We start from the raw sequence: 17,117 nt of genomic DNA, 5'->3' as shown, positions 1-17,117 counted from the left end.
GGCGTCCAGTCTCCCCAATGTAGAGGAGACCGCATCGGGAGCAACGGATGCAATAAATGATATTAGTGGATGTGTAGGTAAAACTTTGGATGGTGGAAGGCTCCTTTAGGGCCTTGGATAGAGGTGAAGGAGGAGGTGTGGGCGCAGGTTTTGCAGTTCCTGCGGTGGCAGGGGAAGGTGCCAGGATGGGAGGGTGTGTTGTAGGGGACGTGGACCTGACCAGGTAGTCACGGAGGGAACGGTATTTGCAGAAGGCGGAAAGGGGTGGGGAGGGAAATATATCCCTGGTGGTGGGGTCTTTTTGGAGGTGGCGGAAATGTCGGCAGATGATTTGGTTTATGCGAAGGTTGGTAGGGTGGAAGGTGAGCACCAGGGGCGTTCTGTCCTTGTTACGGTTGGAGGGATGGGGTCTGAGGGCGGAGTTGCGGGATGTGGACGAGATGCATTGGAGGGCATCTTTAACCACGTGGGAAGGGAAATTACGTTCTCTAAAGGAGGAGGCCATCTGGTGTGTTCTGTGGTGGAACTGGTCCTCCTGGGAGCAGATACGGCGGAAGCGGAGGAATTGGGAATACGGGATGGCATTTTTGCAAGAGGTAGGGTGGGAAGAGGTGTAATCCAGATAGCTGTGGGAGTCGGTGGGTTTGTAAAAAATGTCAGTGTCAAGTCGGTCGTCATTAATGGAGATGGAGAGGTCCAGGAAGGGGAGGGAGGTGTCAGAGATGGTCAAGGTAAATTTCAGGTCAGGGTGGAATGTGTTGGTGAAGTTGATGAACTGCTCAACCTCCTCGCGGGAGCATGAGGTGGCACCAATGCAGTCATCAATGTAGCTGAGGAAGAGGTGAGGAGCGGTGCCGGTGTAATTACGGAAGATCGACTGTTCTATGTAGCCAACAAAGAGACAGGCATAGCTGGGGCCCATACGTGTGCCCACGGCTACCCCTTTGGTCTGGAGGAAGTGTGACGATTCGAAGGAGAAATTGTTAACGGTGAGGACCAGTTCGGCCAAACGAATGAGAGTGTCGGTGGAAGGATACTGTTGGGAATGTCTGGAGAGGAAAAAAACGGAGGGCTTGGAGGCTCTGGTCATGGCGGATGGAGGTGTAGAGGGATTGGATATCCATGGTGAAGATGAGGCATTGGGGGCCAGGGAAACGGAAGTCTTGGAGGAGGTGGAGGGCGTGGGTGGTGTCTCAAACGTATATGGGGAGTTCCTGGACTAGGGGGGATAGGACAGTGTCGAGGTAGGTAGAGATGAGTTCAGTGGGGCAGGAGCATGCTGAGACAATGGGTCGGCCAGGGTGGTCAGGCTTGTGGATCTTGGGAAGGAGATAGAACCGGGCAATGCGGGGTTCCTGGACTATGAGGTTGGAAGCTGTGGGTGGGAGATCTCCTGAGGTGATGAGGTCCTGTATGTTCTGGGAGATGATGGTTTGGTGATGGGGGGTGGGGTCATGGTTGAGGGGGCGGTAGGAAGAGGTGTCCTCGAGTTGGCATTTGGTTTCAGCTGTGTAGAGGTCAGTGCGCCAGACTACCACTGCGCCCCCTTTATCTGCTGGCTTGATGGTGAGGTTGGGATTAGAGCAAAGGGATTGGAGGGCTGTGCGTTGTGACGGTGAGAGGTTGGAGTGGGGGAAGGGGGTAGACAGGTTGAGGCAGTTAATGTCCCGGCGGCAGTTGGAAATGAAGAGGTCGAGGACGGGTAATAGGCCAGCGTGGGGTGTCCAGGTGGATGCAGTGTTTTGGAGGTGGGCGAAGCGGTCCTCGGAAGGTGGGCGGGTGTCCTGATTGTGAAGGTAAGCTCGGAGGCGGCGGAAGAAGTGTTCAACATCACGGCGTGTATTAAATTCATTGATGCGTGGACGGAGAGGGATGAAGGTGAGTCCTTTGCTGAGGACTGATCGTTCATTCTCAGTGAGGGAAGGTCTGGAGGGATGGTGAAAACTCGGCAGGGCTGGGAGCTGGGATCTGGTATGGGTGTGGAGCTGGGAGTGGGGGCAGAGCCAGTAACTGGAGTGGGTGTGATGGTGGGGAGGATGGGGGTGGAGTCATGAGCAGGGGTGGTGTTCCCCTCAGGGTTCTGGGGGCCGGGAATGGTGACAGTGGGATCTGTGGGGGGGGTGTCAGCAGAATGCAGGTGAGTGGCGTTGGTGGGGGCGGAAGTGGTGGCAGACAAATAAATGCTGAGTAAAAATCAAAATCTTCCAAGCTATTTCAGAGAAATAATGGTGTTTTAATTTAATTAGGTTATTCTGTTATACTTCCTGATATTTAAGTAGAGGAGGCTGGAACTCAGTTCAGACCCGAGTTAACTAGCAGGCTATGGTATGACGAGTAAGACCTAGGACACAAATTTACCAAAACTTTTATCAGTGGTCCAGTTGTTTCTGCCCTGTCCAACAAGCAGGATGGTCAGTATAAGTTTCTTAAATTCACTCATTCTTCCAAACTCATAAGAAATAAGGCTAGACTGAGTTACCTAATTGCACTGCACATAAGATCAGTATACAACTATGCTTAACATTTGATAGGACAGTAAGGTTGAGTCTATGAGAATAGTCATTAAACCCATTAATGGGAAAATGAATTCAAATCAAGGATGCATTTACACTACAACTGTGTCACTTCATGCAAATGCTGCAATCATTGTGAAAATCCATTGAGATTAATTTCCATATTACCAATATAGATATGGAGTCATAGCCCAACTAGATGGAAATTCTGAGAGGAAGGCTGCCTCTCTTCACTTCATTTTGATTTTAGCTCAGACCACAAACATTTAATGTCAAGTATGAAACTGTAGTGAAATTACTTTACCTCATCGCTAAATTTGAATTCCTTAATAAAAACTGAAAAAAACTGTGAATGCTGCAAATTGGAATTCAAATCAGAAATTGCTGGGAAAGCTCCGCAGATCTGGTAGCTCCTGTGGAAAGAAATCAGAGTAAACGTTTCGGGTCAAGTGACCCTTCCTCAGAACTCGACCCGATATGTTAACTCTGATTTCTCTCTTCCAGATGCTACAAAACCTGCTGAGTTTTTCCAGCAATTTCTGTTTTTGTGTCAGAATTCCTTGTTTCAGGGTTTGGGCATATGGGATTGTATACAAGCTGTAGAACATTGAAGGAAGTAAACAGGGAATGTTGACCACTGAAGGGGGCTCCTTCCCCCCACCCCCACCAGTTTTCTGTTCACTGTGATAGAAATTGTTTGAGCTCTTTTTATAAAAGTCTCAGGACTTTCTTTCACACTGTATCATCCAACCATGAAATGTTATGGCCATAAGCTTATAATTTCATTTCTCTGGACATCAGTAAATCTTCTTTCCACAAAAGACTTTCTGAAATCAATGTTAATGTAAGTCAATACAGAATAAAGGCTAAGTTTTTCTATCTCCAAAAGCATCTTTTGACTATGCAACTTGTAAGTAAATAGCAGCTGTGGGAGGGGGGAGAGGGGATGGTGACATGGAGTACCTAAATATTGCGAATATGCAAAAAAGTGTAGGATATGTTGCTGATAATCCAGAAAATATGTCTCTGCTACAAGTAAATGTGCAAGTATTTTTGTTGATATATACTGCTTTATCCAGGGATCTTGTACCACAGCGATAACGTTACCCCTCAGCCTAGACCAAAAGGTCCAGGTTCAAGTTCCAGTTGCCACAGAGGTGAGTCAAAACAGGCCTGAACAAGTTGCTAAACAATAGTTTTTATTACTTTGCCTATTTTAGCATCAAGGATGCATTTACACTACAACTGTGTCACTTCATGCAAATGCTGCAATCATTGTGAAAATCCATTGAGATTAATTTCCATATTACCAATATAGATATGGAGTCATAGCCCAACTAGATGGAAATTCTGAGAGGAAGGCTGCCTCTCTTCACTTCATTTTGATTTTAGCTCAGACCACAAACATTTAATGTCAAGTATGAAACTGTAGTGAAATTACTTTACCTCATCGCTAAATTTGAATTCCTTCCTGAGGAAGGGTCACTTGACCCGAAACGTTTACTCTGATTTCTTTCCACAGGAGCTACCAGATCTGCGGAGCTTTCCCAGCAATTTCTGATTTGAATTCCAATTTGCAGCATTCACCAAAAGGTCCAGGTTCAAGTTCCAGTTGCCACAGAGGTGAGTCAAAACAGGCCTGAACAAGTTGCTAAACAATAGTTTTTATTACTTTGCCTATTTTAGCATCTATTTATTATCATCATTCGCACAACAAGCACATGCATAGCAAATCAAATGCCTGAACGTTTCAATAAAAGGATGATCCCATTTTAAAGACTGCCTCTAAACATGGGATACAGACATTTTAATGTGTTAGTTTGTCATTTGATGCCCTGCTATTTTAGAGAAGATATTAATCCATTGAAAATAAATGGGTTATCACTGCTGCCGAAGCAGCTGACGGATCATACACCACTGCAGTCAGCATTTCTATGACAACAGTGTTCTTGGCACTACTAGTGGAAAGTAATGGTATAACATTACAGTGCTGCCATCAACAAGGAAAAGGATTCAATCAAACAATATCCCACTTATTTCAGATGCTGATGAAGACAGACAATCTCAACAATGTTGTCTATGCATTCAGATTAGAATTAATGTTTTCTTAACAATCTTATTCAGAGTGTGCTTTCATAACACACAACCATGCACCAGACATACTGTTAGTTAATGTGCTTAATTTGATGACATTGTATTGTGTGAAAGTGTCAGAAATTTCCCTTTAAAATATGTTACTATTCATAGCATTGGTTTCCCAGAAAAAATAATGATCTTTCATGATTGTATGCTATTCCCATGTTCTATGTTTCTGCAATGCATTAATATCAACAAAGGTTTATTTCAAAATTAACATGCTTTATATTTAATAGGAAATAACAACAATTGATTTTAGGGAGTTAGGTAGGAAACTTAAAAGCAGAATTTTTAAAGGTAGTAATCTCCAGATTAGTCCCAGTACTCTGAGTATTGGTATAGGAGAGAGCAGTTGTATGCATAGCTCAAGACATGGTGCAGGAGGGAGGGCTTTATCTTCCTGAGACATTGGGACTATTTATAGGGGAGGTGGAAATCTTACAAGTTGGACAGATTACATCTGAACAGGAATGAAACTGATGTCCTTGCAGGGAGATTTGCTAATGTTTTTGTGGTCGATTTATATCAGGTTGGCAGGGGATGGAATCCTGACCATAGCTCAGTGAGAAGAGAAGCTCAGATGGAATTAGTAATTAAAACGTATGTAAGTCAGTCTAGAAGGAAGAGGAAACATAGGCTGCATTAAAAAGATGTACGTTTAGCAATGCTAAATGGAATATATATTAAAGCAAGAAGATTGAGGAATAACACAGACGAATCGCCAGCACAGTAGTCACGTAGAAGGATGATAGCATAGCTTTGACCAGGCTTGTCTGAAAGATGGACAGGTTTGGCAGGTCAATATTCCTGGTTATAGGAAATTCACAGATAAGAGTTTTAGTGAGATGGTCACACCTCAGGTGCAGGCAGAGAGTGGCTAGGTGACCACCAGGAAAGGCAAAGAGAGTAGCAAGAGAGTGCAGGAATCCCCTGTGGCCATTCCTCTCAAAAACAAGTGTACAGTTTTGGATATTGATAGGGGGAATAACCATTCTGGGTAAAGCAGCAGTAGCCATGTCAGTGGCACTATGACTGGCTCTGGGGCACAGTGGGAAAGGGGAAAGGTAGACAGGACCTTAGTGGTAGGAGACTCGATAGTTAGGAGGACAGACAGGAGATTAGGTGGCTGCAAATGGGAATGCAGGATGTGGTGTTGTGTTCCCAAGTGCCAGGGTTCAGGATGTCTCGGAGCAGTGGCAGAACGTTCTCAAGAGGAGGGGGAGCAGCCAGAAGCCATTGCGCACGTTAGCACAAATGACATAGGTAAAAATAGGGATGAGGTCCTACAGAGTGATTATAGAGAGCTAGGAACACAGTTAAAAACCAGGACCTTGTTGGTGATCATCTCTGGATTACTTCCAGTGCCACTTTCCAGTGAGGGTGGAAATGGGAGGATATGGCAAATGAATATATAGCTAAAGAATTGGTGCAGGGAGCAGAAATTCAGATTTTTAGATCATTTGGATCTTTTCTGGGGCAGAGGTGATCTGCTCAACAGGGACAGGTTGCACCTGAACTGAAGGGGAACCAATATTTTGGTGACCAGGTTTGCTAGTGCTGCATGGGAGGGATTAAACTAGATTGGCTGGAGTGGTGGGTGATAGATCCTCAACAGCGGGGAGGCAAGTGTGAGGCTGGAAGGAGATACAGTAATCAGAAATAGTAAGTTGTAGAGACAGGAAGGCTGAAACACGACAGGGAACAAGGAATGCCTGTTGGAATAAATTGCATTTATTTAAATGCAAGAGAGCTGATAAGTAAGGCTGATGAACTCAGGGCATAGATAGGTACATGGAGCTGGGATATTATAGCCATTACAGAAGCATGGCTAAGGGAGAGACTGGATTGGCAGCTCAATGTGCCAGGGTACAAATGCTTTAGATGGGACAGAGGTGGTGGAAGGAAGGGAGGGGGAGTTGCATTTTTAATTAAGATGACTATCACAGCAGTAGTCAGACATGAAATAACTGAAGATCATCCAGTGAGGCTTTGTGGGTGGAGCTAATAAATTAGAAGGGGATGGTGATGTTATTGGGATTGTATTATAGGCCCCCAAATAGTCAATGGGAATTAGAGGAACAAGTATGCAGTGAGACTGGGGAAACTTGCAGGAACAATAGGGTTGTCATAGTAGGGGATTTCAATTATCCTAACTTAGACTGGGACTCCCAGAGCGTTAAGGGCTTAGGTGGGGTGGAATTTGTTAAGTGCATTCAGGAAAGTTTCCTGAAGCAGTATATTGGGGATCCTACTCAGGAAGGGGCAAAAGTCAACCCACTCTTGGGAAATAGGGCAGGACAGGTGATGGAGGTGACAGTGGTGGAGCACTTTGGGACCAGTGGCCATAGTTCTATTAATTTTAAAATAGTTATGGAGAGGTGCAAAACTGGTCCATAGGTTCAGTTGGGACAAGGTGAATTAGACAGGAGCTTGCAGGTGTTGATTGCAGTAGTTTATTTACAGACAAAGGGACGTCTGGCAAGAGGAAGGCCTTTAAAAGTGAGATTGCTCAAGTTCAAGGGCTATATCTTCCTGTGAGGATGAAGGGCAAGGTTGGTAGAAATAGGGAACCCTGGCTGACAAGAGGTAATGAGGCTTTGACCAGAAAAACAAAGAAGGTGTGGCTCAGGTACAGGCAGCTGGTATCAAAGGAATCCCTGGAGGATACAGGGGATACAGGAATTTATTGAAGAAAGAAATCAGGAGGGTGAAAAGGGGGCACGCAACAGCCTTGGCTGAGAAGATTAGATGAATCCAAAGAGGTACTTTAGGTATATTAAAGGAAAAAGAATAACTAGACAGTGAATAGGGCCCCTCAAGGAACAAAGTGGACCAATGTCTATGACTGCTCATCATGTCTGCACTTGTCAAAAGATCTGTTTTCATTCACTCCATTTTACAGTTTTTGACCTATAGCCCTCGGGGCAGTGGCATCACGAATGAATATCTACATGCTATTTTGAGTCTAGTGGTATCAAAATATGATGGCAGAACTAATGTACATGGTAACTATTTGCCCTGCAATCTTCCATTAAGCAATGGGGTTTAATAGCTCAGTTGACTGCACGGTTTGCAATGCTAACCGTGTGAATTTAATTCCTACATGAGCCGGGATTACCATGAAGGACTCTTTCTCAATCCCTCCCCTTGCCCTTGGTGTGATTACCCTCAGATTAAACCATTGCCAGTTTTCTTTTGCTCTCTAATGAATGAGTAAGCCTATGGTCTGGTAGGACTTTGCATTTTTTTATTCAGTAACATTTTGTGGATTTACATTTGAAGGATTGTGGATACCTGACTTCTTTTCTTATACAGTACTCTGTAATTTGCAAAACAAACTTAACTTAAATTTTATAAGATCTGTAGTTTTTATCGCAGGTGTCAAATCAAAATTAAAGAATGGGCAGTGCTATTAATCAAATGCAGGATTACATGTGATGAACTGGCCATTTTCATTCTGCTGGGATGGGAAGCATGGAAATCTGGTGCTCCTGCATCAATTCCATATTGTAACATAGGACCAAGCAGTTCCTGCTTGGCACATCCTCTGTGCTCAGCACAGAACTGATAAGGGTGTGCTGGTAATATTTAATGCTGTCAATCTTCTATTCTTAAAGACAGTCGGTTCCCTTTCGGGGAAAGTTGCATTAAATGACAAGAGGCCAATACTGAATATCATTGCATAGTTCTAAACAAAACAATAGGAGCATCAGGACAGAAACTAGGCTTGAGGTTCACAGATGTGACATTGTAGGCTTTAAAGATGGAGTAAAAAGATATGGAAGACCAGGCAACTCTCAGAAAGGAGTGAAGCCAGGGGGCTAAGGAGATCAATTCCCATTATCTAGACCCAAGGACCTGGCATGTATCTGTTACAGTATGAGGTTTCTAAAATTATGATGTTTTGGAACATTATCTTTAAGTTAATAGAAAGTGAAGCATGTCATGTGACCTGCTGACATCTGCTGACTACAGCTCTGGGTGAAGGGGTTATTAAAGGATAAAGGAAGGTCCAGGTTTTAGTGTTGGGAAGAAGGTGTAAGGCTGCAGACAGTAGTGAACATAGCTGTGGTGCAGGTGACAGACTGAGGGCTTCCAAGCCCCAGGGAGTGTTAACATCACAGGTTTTAAAGAATTAATTCCAGGATAGAGTTGGAGTCTAAATAATAATTATTCAGCATTTCTACTTGGATTTCAGACTTATTTGTGATTCATATTGCTATAGGGAAGGTTTAAGAGGAAGCCATTGTGAAGATTGTGTTACAGACTTCCCTAAAATATCACTGAATACCACAATCAGATAAATTGGTCTATCAGAGTCTGGAAGAGAGAAAAAGAGCTAGAGACCAAATGTTTGTTTCACTGTACCAGAATGAGGGTGAGGGGTCTTGGGTAGATTGTGAATGCTAAATTTATGGGTAGTTAAACAAAGATGGAAGATTTGTCTAGCTTTGCCTAAAGGGAGAAATCTCCAGGAAAACTTGCACTGTGAAAGATAGTTCTAGAGTTAAATATTCCTAGGCCGGTACAGGAATAGATCAGAAACCAAGAATTGTTTTAGAGTGATTTGTGGACAGTTGAATGTCTACTTAAAGGATTGTGTGACATATCCCTGGTATTGGGTTTATTCAGTGGTGTTGAAAGTTATATTCTATCATTTAAAGTAGAAGTTGGCTGCACAAATACTGATCAGTCAGTTGTGCTTCTAGTCTGTGTGGTCTTGTATATGTCTTAGAACATTAAATCTTGTCAGTTCTTCTGTTCAGCTTTAACTGAAGTTTCAATTTCTGTATCAATCTCCACAGCATTCATAACAAGTTCCATGCAAAGTGACATCCACTATTCACCACACCACCAACCTCTCATTCTGCTCATATCTCCACCATTCATACAGTACATCTTGCTGGCACTCAGGCATAACATTCAGATACCTGACCTCACCCTCATGGATCTGCTAATGTTGCCAGTTTTCAAACCCAGTTCCCATTGCTTCTACATACTGTAAATATATGGCTTACTTGTAAAATAGAAGGCTGGCTGCGAGTGTAAATATATTCTGCATTCGGAAGTCTATGTAACGCACGCAGAAGGAGGTCACGTGGTGCTCTGTTTCGCGCCCCGGAAGAGTGCGAGGCGGTCACGTGATGCTCTGTTTCGCGCCCCAGAAGAGTGCGAGGAGGTCACGTGATGCTCCGTTTCGCGGCCGAAAGAGGTCACGTGGTGCTCCGTTTCGCGGACAAAAGGTCATGTGGGGTCAAACATCCAGGAATGCAGGGAGGCGGAGAATGGAGTCAGATCAACAGTCAATCAGAAGATAATTCTACCTCAGTGATTGCATGACGTTTTTTATTGTATAAAAGACTGGGTCAGAGACAGGAATAGGTCTTACTTTTTGAACTGACACACTTTGTAGTTTGTCAGGGACGGAAAGGTCTAGACCCAGAGCTCTGTATACTTTGTCCACTTACTGTTTAAAATAAATTAAGAGTGTGAGATTGAATATCTTCTCCTATTGCTTCATTAAAGAACACGCAGGACTGGGCTTTCACATAGAAGAAAGTAAGTTGGTAGATTGAGCCAAAGTCCTACAATTTGGTGACCCCGACGTGATGAAGACAGAGAAGTGACGGAAAAGAGAGAAAAATAGAAACAACAGACAACTGACGTCTGATGACAACAACAAGCGGCGCCGCATAAAAAAAAAGGTGAGCAGACGCCTGTTTATATCAAAGTTCTGCAATTGGAGATACCAAATTAATTGTTGTCATTATACTGCAAGTGTTTTAGTAATAGTAAGTGGATAAAGTATTGATAAGGTACGTACGGGTTTAAAGTCCCATGGGGTTAGAGTCCCCATAAAAGCAACAAAGTTTAGTACGTACAGGTTTAAAGTCCCGTGGGGTTAGAGTCCCCATAAAAGCAACAAGGTACGTACAGGTTTAAAGTCCTGTGGGGTGAGAGTCCTCATAAAAGCAACAAGGTACCTAAGTGTGAGGAGGTTTAAAGTCCATTGAACAGGATCTCATAAAAGCAACGCTTACAAATTTTGGTTTATGATTGATATGTTGTAAGTTTTAAAAATTATATTGGGATTGTACGGAGGGTGGTAGAAAAGCCAGTAGTGTTTTGAAGACAGAGACGGTGGTGTCTCAGCGAGAGAGTTGGTAGTGGAAACCTAACGATGACAACGAAACTGCTGAGAAATCTCGCTGATAGGGTCAGTTGCTCGGGTGTACTCCATACAAACTGACTGGCCACCGGATTTGTGTCTGATTGGGTTGGTTGCTCGTTTATATTTATATTCAAACCAACTGACTACTGGACGGGAGGATTAAAAACAAAACTACATAAAATGGAAGGGGAATTTGATAAAGAGTGCGAAGAATACGGAGGATGTTCTTCCGATTTAATGTTGCCTGTAAAACAGCAGTGGGGTAAAGCCAGAAGTCAGTTAGTCAGTGGGCTCGCAAAGAACAAACAAAAAACAATGATGGAGAAATATGACAAGATTTGGGAAGAATTACAAAAACAGGGCAAAGTCCCTTAAGATGAGGAGAGGAAGAAATTGTCGCTGTTTTTAGGAAAAGCAGAAGAGCAAGCTAAATTAGAAGTAGAAGAGCACATGAAGGGAAAGAAAGGGTCAATATTAGTTAGAAGAAAGTGGACAAAAGAAGGCGTGGAGAAAGAAGAGAGGAGGATTCATCTGCACAACATGACGTTAGCCTGTATGGCGGAAGAAACATTACAAAAGAGAGTAGGTGGTATCTCTAAAACAGAACCGGCAAAGGAGACAGAAAAGGCCGGACCATCCATGCCATTTTATCCTAAATTGCCTGGGGTACAATTACCGCCCCCATATCCTGCAATACAAATGCCACTTATGCATGTTCAAGAAGGGGTGTTAGATGTGCAAGAAGTAGGAACAAGAGAGTACAACGTAGTAAAAGAGAGACTGGTAGAAGCTGTAGAAGAAAGCATCAGAAAAGTAGAAAAACTAACACTAGAAGTTGAACAGAGGGTTAAGGAAGCGGAGGAAGCAAATAGGGTGACAATGATGCACAGCAGAAACAAAGAACAGCCAAAACAGGGGAGATGTTTAGCAGTGCAGGAGCCAGATGTTCACTCGACACCATATAGTGCTGAGAATGAAAAGAGGGGAAGATTACATGATTCAGGTCAGTTATTGGATGATGGGTTCTTAGACAGAAGGAGAGATTTGAGGGAAGAATGAGATAGAGAGAAATTGGATGGGGAGGAGTCTAAAAATAGTACAGACATTGAGGACGAAGAATCCCTGACAGAGGATGACCCAAACACCTACCCCGTCACTTTGAAAGGCTCACTCACAATGCATACCGAACATGGCCCTCCACTGAAGCCCCTACCTGAACCAAGTTACAACCTGCGTCAAAGAGACACATTATGGCAACCTGTGAAGTATCAGCACCACCAAATGCCATTAATTTACAGAGGCTCTTATATGGGGGATGTTTATCAGCCCTTCACATATACTGATATGAACTGCATCCTGGATAAAATGCCCCCACCCATGGAGGGAAGTGGGCCCTGGATGACTAAATTTTGCCAATATACACTAGGGCACAAGTTAGCTATGGGCGATTGGAGAGCATTGTTGGGCAAGCAATTGAGTATGTGGGAAATACAGCAGATTGAAGCATCTGCGGGGACCACCTTATTACCTGATTCGGACCCGTTTGCGCAGCATGCCACCTGTGTGGGAAGGGCAATGTGGGATAGATTCCCGATTCCACCGGGAGTGATGCACTCACTCACCTTCACAATGAAGGAGGGTGAGGATATGTCTGCTTTTTTGGCTAGGTGTAAGGGCACGTGGACAGATACTGTGGGGAGCCATCCAGGGTCGGGTCAGCTATAGACCACGTTATTTAGGAATGCCGTTATGGCAGGGATGCCTAAGGAAGTAAAAGAGGCAATGGAGAGTAATCCTGATCTCCCAGGTTGTTCTACAGAACAGTGGGGAAAAAATTGACGCACCACATGAAGCGTTACAGGACAAAACAGGATGAAGATAAACAGAGCAACGAGTCAGCTCAAGTACAGTTGCTGACGTTACAGCTCGATGAGGCTAGGAGGAAGGCTAATGATACAAAGAAGGCCTCCCAAAAGACGACTAATCAGATGGTTCAGCGGCCATTGTCACAAAACAACCTGCCGAGTTTAGACCCAACACCTGATTGGATGCCACACTACCCCCAGTATGGGAGCAGGCCAATAGGTGTTCCCGGAGGAATGCGTGGTAGAGGAAGGGGCCGCGGAGGACTCAGAGGTCAGCCACCCAACATCTGTTTTGAATGTGGCCAACCCGGGCATTGGAGAAGAAATTGTCCCATGTTGTGGGGACCCCAGGGAGGCCAGGGATTGATCCGAGGACAGTATGTCCGCTCAAATCAGCCTCCTTTTCAACAGGCTGTTCAGCCTTATCAAGTCCCAAATGCAGCTGCAGCCCCGGTGCAAGGACAGTACCCCCAAACTATGTTGGAAGGGCAGGGGTACGAATATTGACAGGGCCCGAGAACCCGGGGGCATGTGGGGTTGGCAGGCCCCTATATGCAAATGAGGGTAATGGACAAGAATCTGTCTTTTTTGGTTGACACGGGTGCAAGATTTTCTACTATCACTTGTGACATACCTCGGTCAAACATGTCATTCTCCAGCGTCCAGTAGTAGGGTTCTCGGGTAAACCAGAAAATCTGCCTTTGACATCGCCACTGATCACATCGGTGGCCAGACAGACCTTTTGTCACCAGTATATTTCATCACCTGCATGCCCTGTGAATCTGATGGGACGTGATTTGTTGGTGAGATGCGGGGTCTCGGTTCTGTGTGGACCAGACGGACTGGTAGTGACTTTTGCAAATGGCCATTCCGTCGACTGTTCTATGACAATGATTCACTCTGGATCCCAAATGATGCTATCACTGGACACATCACCAACGGCAGAAGGGCAGTAGGCGGATATATATTGGGGAATTCTCGAACCCGAAAACAGGCAGAACAATGGCATACAGTCTTTATACAACCAATGGCAACCCTGGGTTCAGATGCTGCATCCCTATGCTCCTCCTGCAAATCCCCTTCATGTTACCTTATATTATGATAGAGATGATAATGGAATTTATCAGCATGCATTCTATCAGCACCTAGAAGAGACTCAATGGGATATTTCCTCCAGTTGCATTCTGCTAGGGAAAGAAGGTGTGGTGGGTGTTGTTGAACTAACTGCAGTACAGTTGGAATGGTATGAGATGTCTGAAGAAGCCATACCTCATGTCACATTGGCTGTGCATGCTGAATATCAGGCCAAGGATCTGGGACCTGTGTCCCAAACGCTTGATGGCGCTAATGGACTGGGTGTGGACTCAGTTACCCGGTTTACAATATTCATCATCAGAGGAAGCCTATAGAATTATGTACAGGACAACTGACAAGGTACTGCTGGAACATAGGCAGATTGAGAGGTTTCATGGTAGGGAAAAAACAGACCATCCACAGGCTGCACCGATGCTTGATACTCTACCAGATACCTTGTGGTCAGCTAGTTCAACGGACGTTGGTTACTGCAAACATGTCACACCAATCACATTCGAATTAATAGACCACACTCCGATTTGGCAGAGACAATACTCACACAAACCAGAGGCTGAAGCTGGCATTGCCGACACAATTGAAGGATTGTTAGCAGCAGGGGTGCTAGAACACTCTCAGTCAGCCTGGAACACTCCTATCTTACCTGTAGAGAAGCAGAATGCAGGTAAATATAGACGGATCAATAGTGTCGTTTCTACTCCAAAAGTTCAAGTTCCAAACCCTTACACTGCGATGTCTGTGCTGACCCCTGACCATAAGTGGTTCTCTGCATTGATCTGGCCAACGCGTTCTTCTGTTTGCCCCTAGCTGATCATTTGAGGGACATTTTTTTGTTCACCTACAAAGGCCAACAACTACGTTACACAAGGGTCCCTCAAGGGTTTATTTTGTCGCCTGTGGTGTTTAATCAGGTACTGAAACAGCAGCTGAAGGATCTGACGCTCCCAAAGGGGGTGGTATTGATCCAGTATGTGGATGACATTCTTTTGGCAGCACCCGATCATGTTTCTTGTTTGGTAGCCACAAAGTCGTTGCTGCTTCACCTGTATAGTGTCGGCTTTAAAGTTTCACGGGTTAAATTGCAATGCTGCAGACAAACGGTGTCTTTTCTGGGTAGAGTTATTTCTGCTAAGGGAACAGGTGTGTCTCCATCCCATAGATCCTCCATTCTGCATCATACCAAAGCAGTTACTGTAAAAGACATGCTCTCATTTCTTGGGTTGGCAGGATACAGCAGACATTTCGTTGCATCATATGGGGAGCTCACTTTCCCTCTAAGAGCCATGGTAAATGAGCAAGGCATGAGAAATTTGTCGGCCCATTTGCAGTGGACTACGGAGGCAGACGAAAGTTTCATATCTCTCAAACAGGCCTTAACGCGGGCTGCTGATTTAGCGGTCCCGGATTACAAAGAGCCATTTTTCCTCGATATTTCTGAAAAATTACACACAATTAATGGTGTTCTTTTTCAGAAAAAAGGGGGAGGCAGGCAGGCGCTGATGTACGTAAGTGTTACCCTTGACCCAGTAGAGGACAGACACCCGCCATGTACAAGACATGCAGCAAGGGTAGCAAACATTCTCCAAAAGGTAGCACATATAGTCATGGGCCATTCACTAACAGTACTGACGACACATAGTATAGTGGCCTATGTGAATTCAACAACCTTTACAATGACGTCACTGCGGCAAACTAGGTTAGAGAAAATCCTGAATGCACTACATATAATTTTTACACATGAAGGAATTAACATGGCTGAGAACATGGGAGAAGGAGAGCCACACATCTGTGAGGAAAGGGTACAGAGAGATACCAAAGTTAGGGCAGATTTACAGGCAATTCCATTAGTAGACCCAGAAGAAGTGCTGTTCACAGATGTTGCTGTTACAGACATCCAACTGAAGGACTTAAAGCAGCCTATGCAGTGGTGCGACAGACAAGTGAGGGATTTGAGGAAGTGTTGACAGGAGAAGTGACAGGCAAAGAATCAGCTCAGTTGGCTGAACTACAGGCAATGATAGCTGCATTAGAATGGTCAGAGGGAAAAAGAGTAAATATCTACACCGACTCTGCATATGTGGCAGGGGCTATACAGGTAGAACTCAGTCAATGGATCAGGGCATGATTTTTAACAGCAGCAAAAACCCCAATTAAACATGAAAAAGATATGAAAAGATTAGCGGAGGCCGTAATGAAACCTGCAGGTGGTCAAGTATAGAGGACATGATAAAGCAGATACAGTAGTAGCGAAGGGCAATCAGGAAGCAGACTCAGCAGCAAAGAAAGCAGAAGGGTATACACCACAGTATATAATGATGCAAACAGAGAGAACAGTGTATGACCTACTGCCCGCTTGCGATGCGAATGTGTTAATAAAAGAGCAGCAGAAAGCCTCTCCTCACGAACTAACAGTATGGAGAGAGAGAGAGGGGCCACAGAGTCAGAAGGAATTTGGAGGTCACCGGACGGTAGACCAGTCCTACCCCCAGGTTTGATAGCTTCCATGCTCCAGGAAGCTCATGGGTTGACACATTGTGGAAAAACACAGATGCAGAGATATGTGACATATTGGTGGCATCCGTTCTTGCCAGCAATGATTGAAAATTATATTAGGGAATGTAGAACGTGTACAGAATACAATGTGAGACTAACAGTGAAACCACACGAGGGAAAATTCCCTCTTCCAAGAATGCCAGGTCAGGAAATAGTGATCGACTACACTAACATGATAGAGAGAGGACACGGATACCGGTACCTTTTGGTAGAAGGATGCATACACTGGTTGGCCAGAAGTGATACCTGCGAAAAAGGAAGACTCAAAAACAGTGATCAAATTCTTGATAAAACCAATACATTCCAATGCATGGGTTTCCAAAGAGAGTCAGGTCAGATAATGGCACACATTTTAAGAACAAAGACCTGCAACAAGTTGAAGCAGCTTTAGGACTGAAACATGCGTTTGGAACAGTGTATCATCCTCAGTCACAGGGAAAAGTGGAAAGAATGAATCAGTCCATAAAAGGAAAAATAGGAAAAGTGTGTGCACAAACAAAGTTAAGCTGGGTGGATGCCCTACCTTTAGCTTAAATGTCCATTAGAGTTCAGTAAACTCTATCACAGGGTTCACCCCGTATAAGCTAACAACAGGGCAGCAGTTCCCGGGACCAGGAGCTGGAATACAGATGTTAGAGGGAGGAGGAGCCTCTCTAAGGTACAAACCTTACTATGACCAACTAACAGCTTTGGTGTCAGCTTTCTCCAAACAGGTTGGATCGGAAAAGGGGGATCTACAGACCCAGGCGCCATCTACCACAGACTGGGTCCTGGTGAAGGTGATCA

Source organism: Chiloscyllium plagiosum, unplaced genomic scaffold (genome assembly GCF_037043375.1).
Source record: "Chiloscyllium plagiosum isolate Xiang-an unplaced genomic scaffold, Cpla_swu_hap1 HiC_scaffold_14, whole genome shotgun sequence".
NCBI classification, from domain to species: domain Eukaryota; kingdom Metazoa; phylum Chordata; class Chondrichthyes; order Orectolobiformes; family Hemiscylliidae; genus Chiloscyllium; species Chiloscyllium plagiosum.
Note: the sequence above shows the minus strand (reverse complement) of the source record.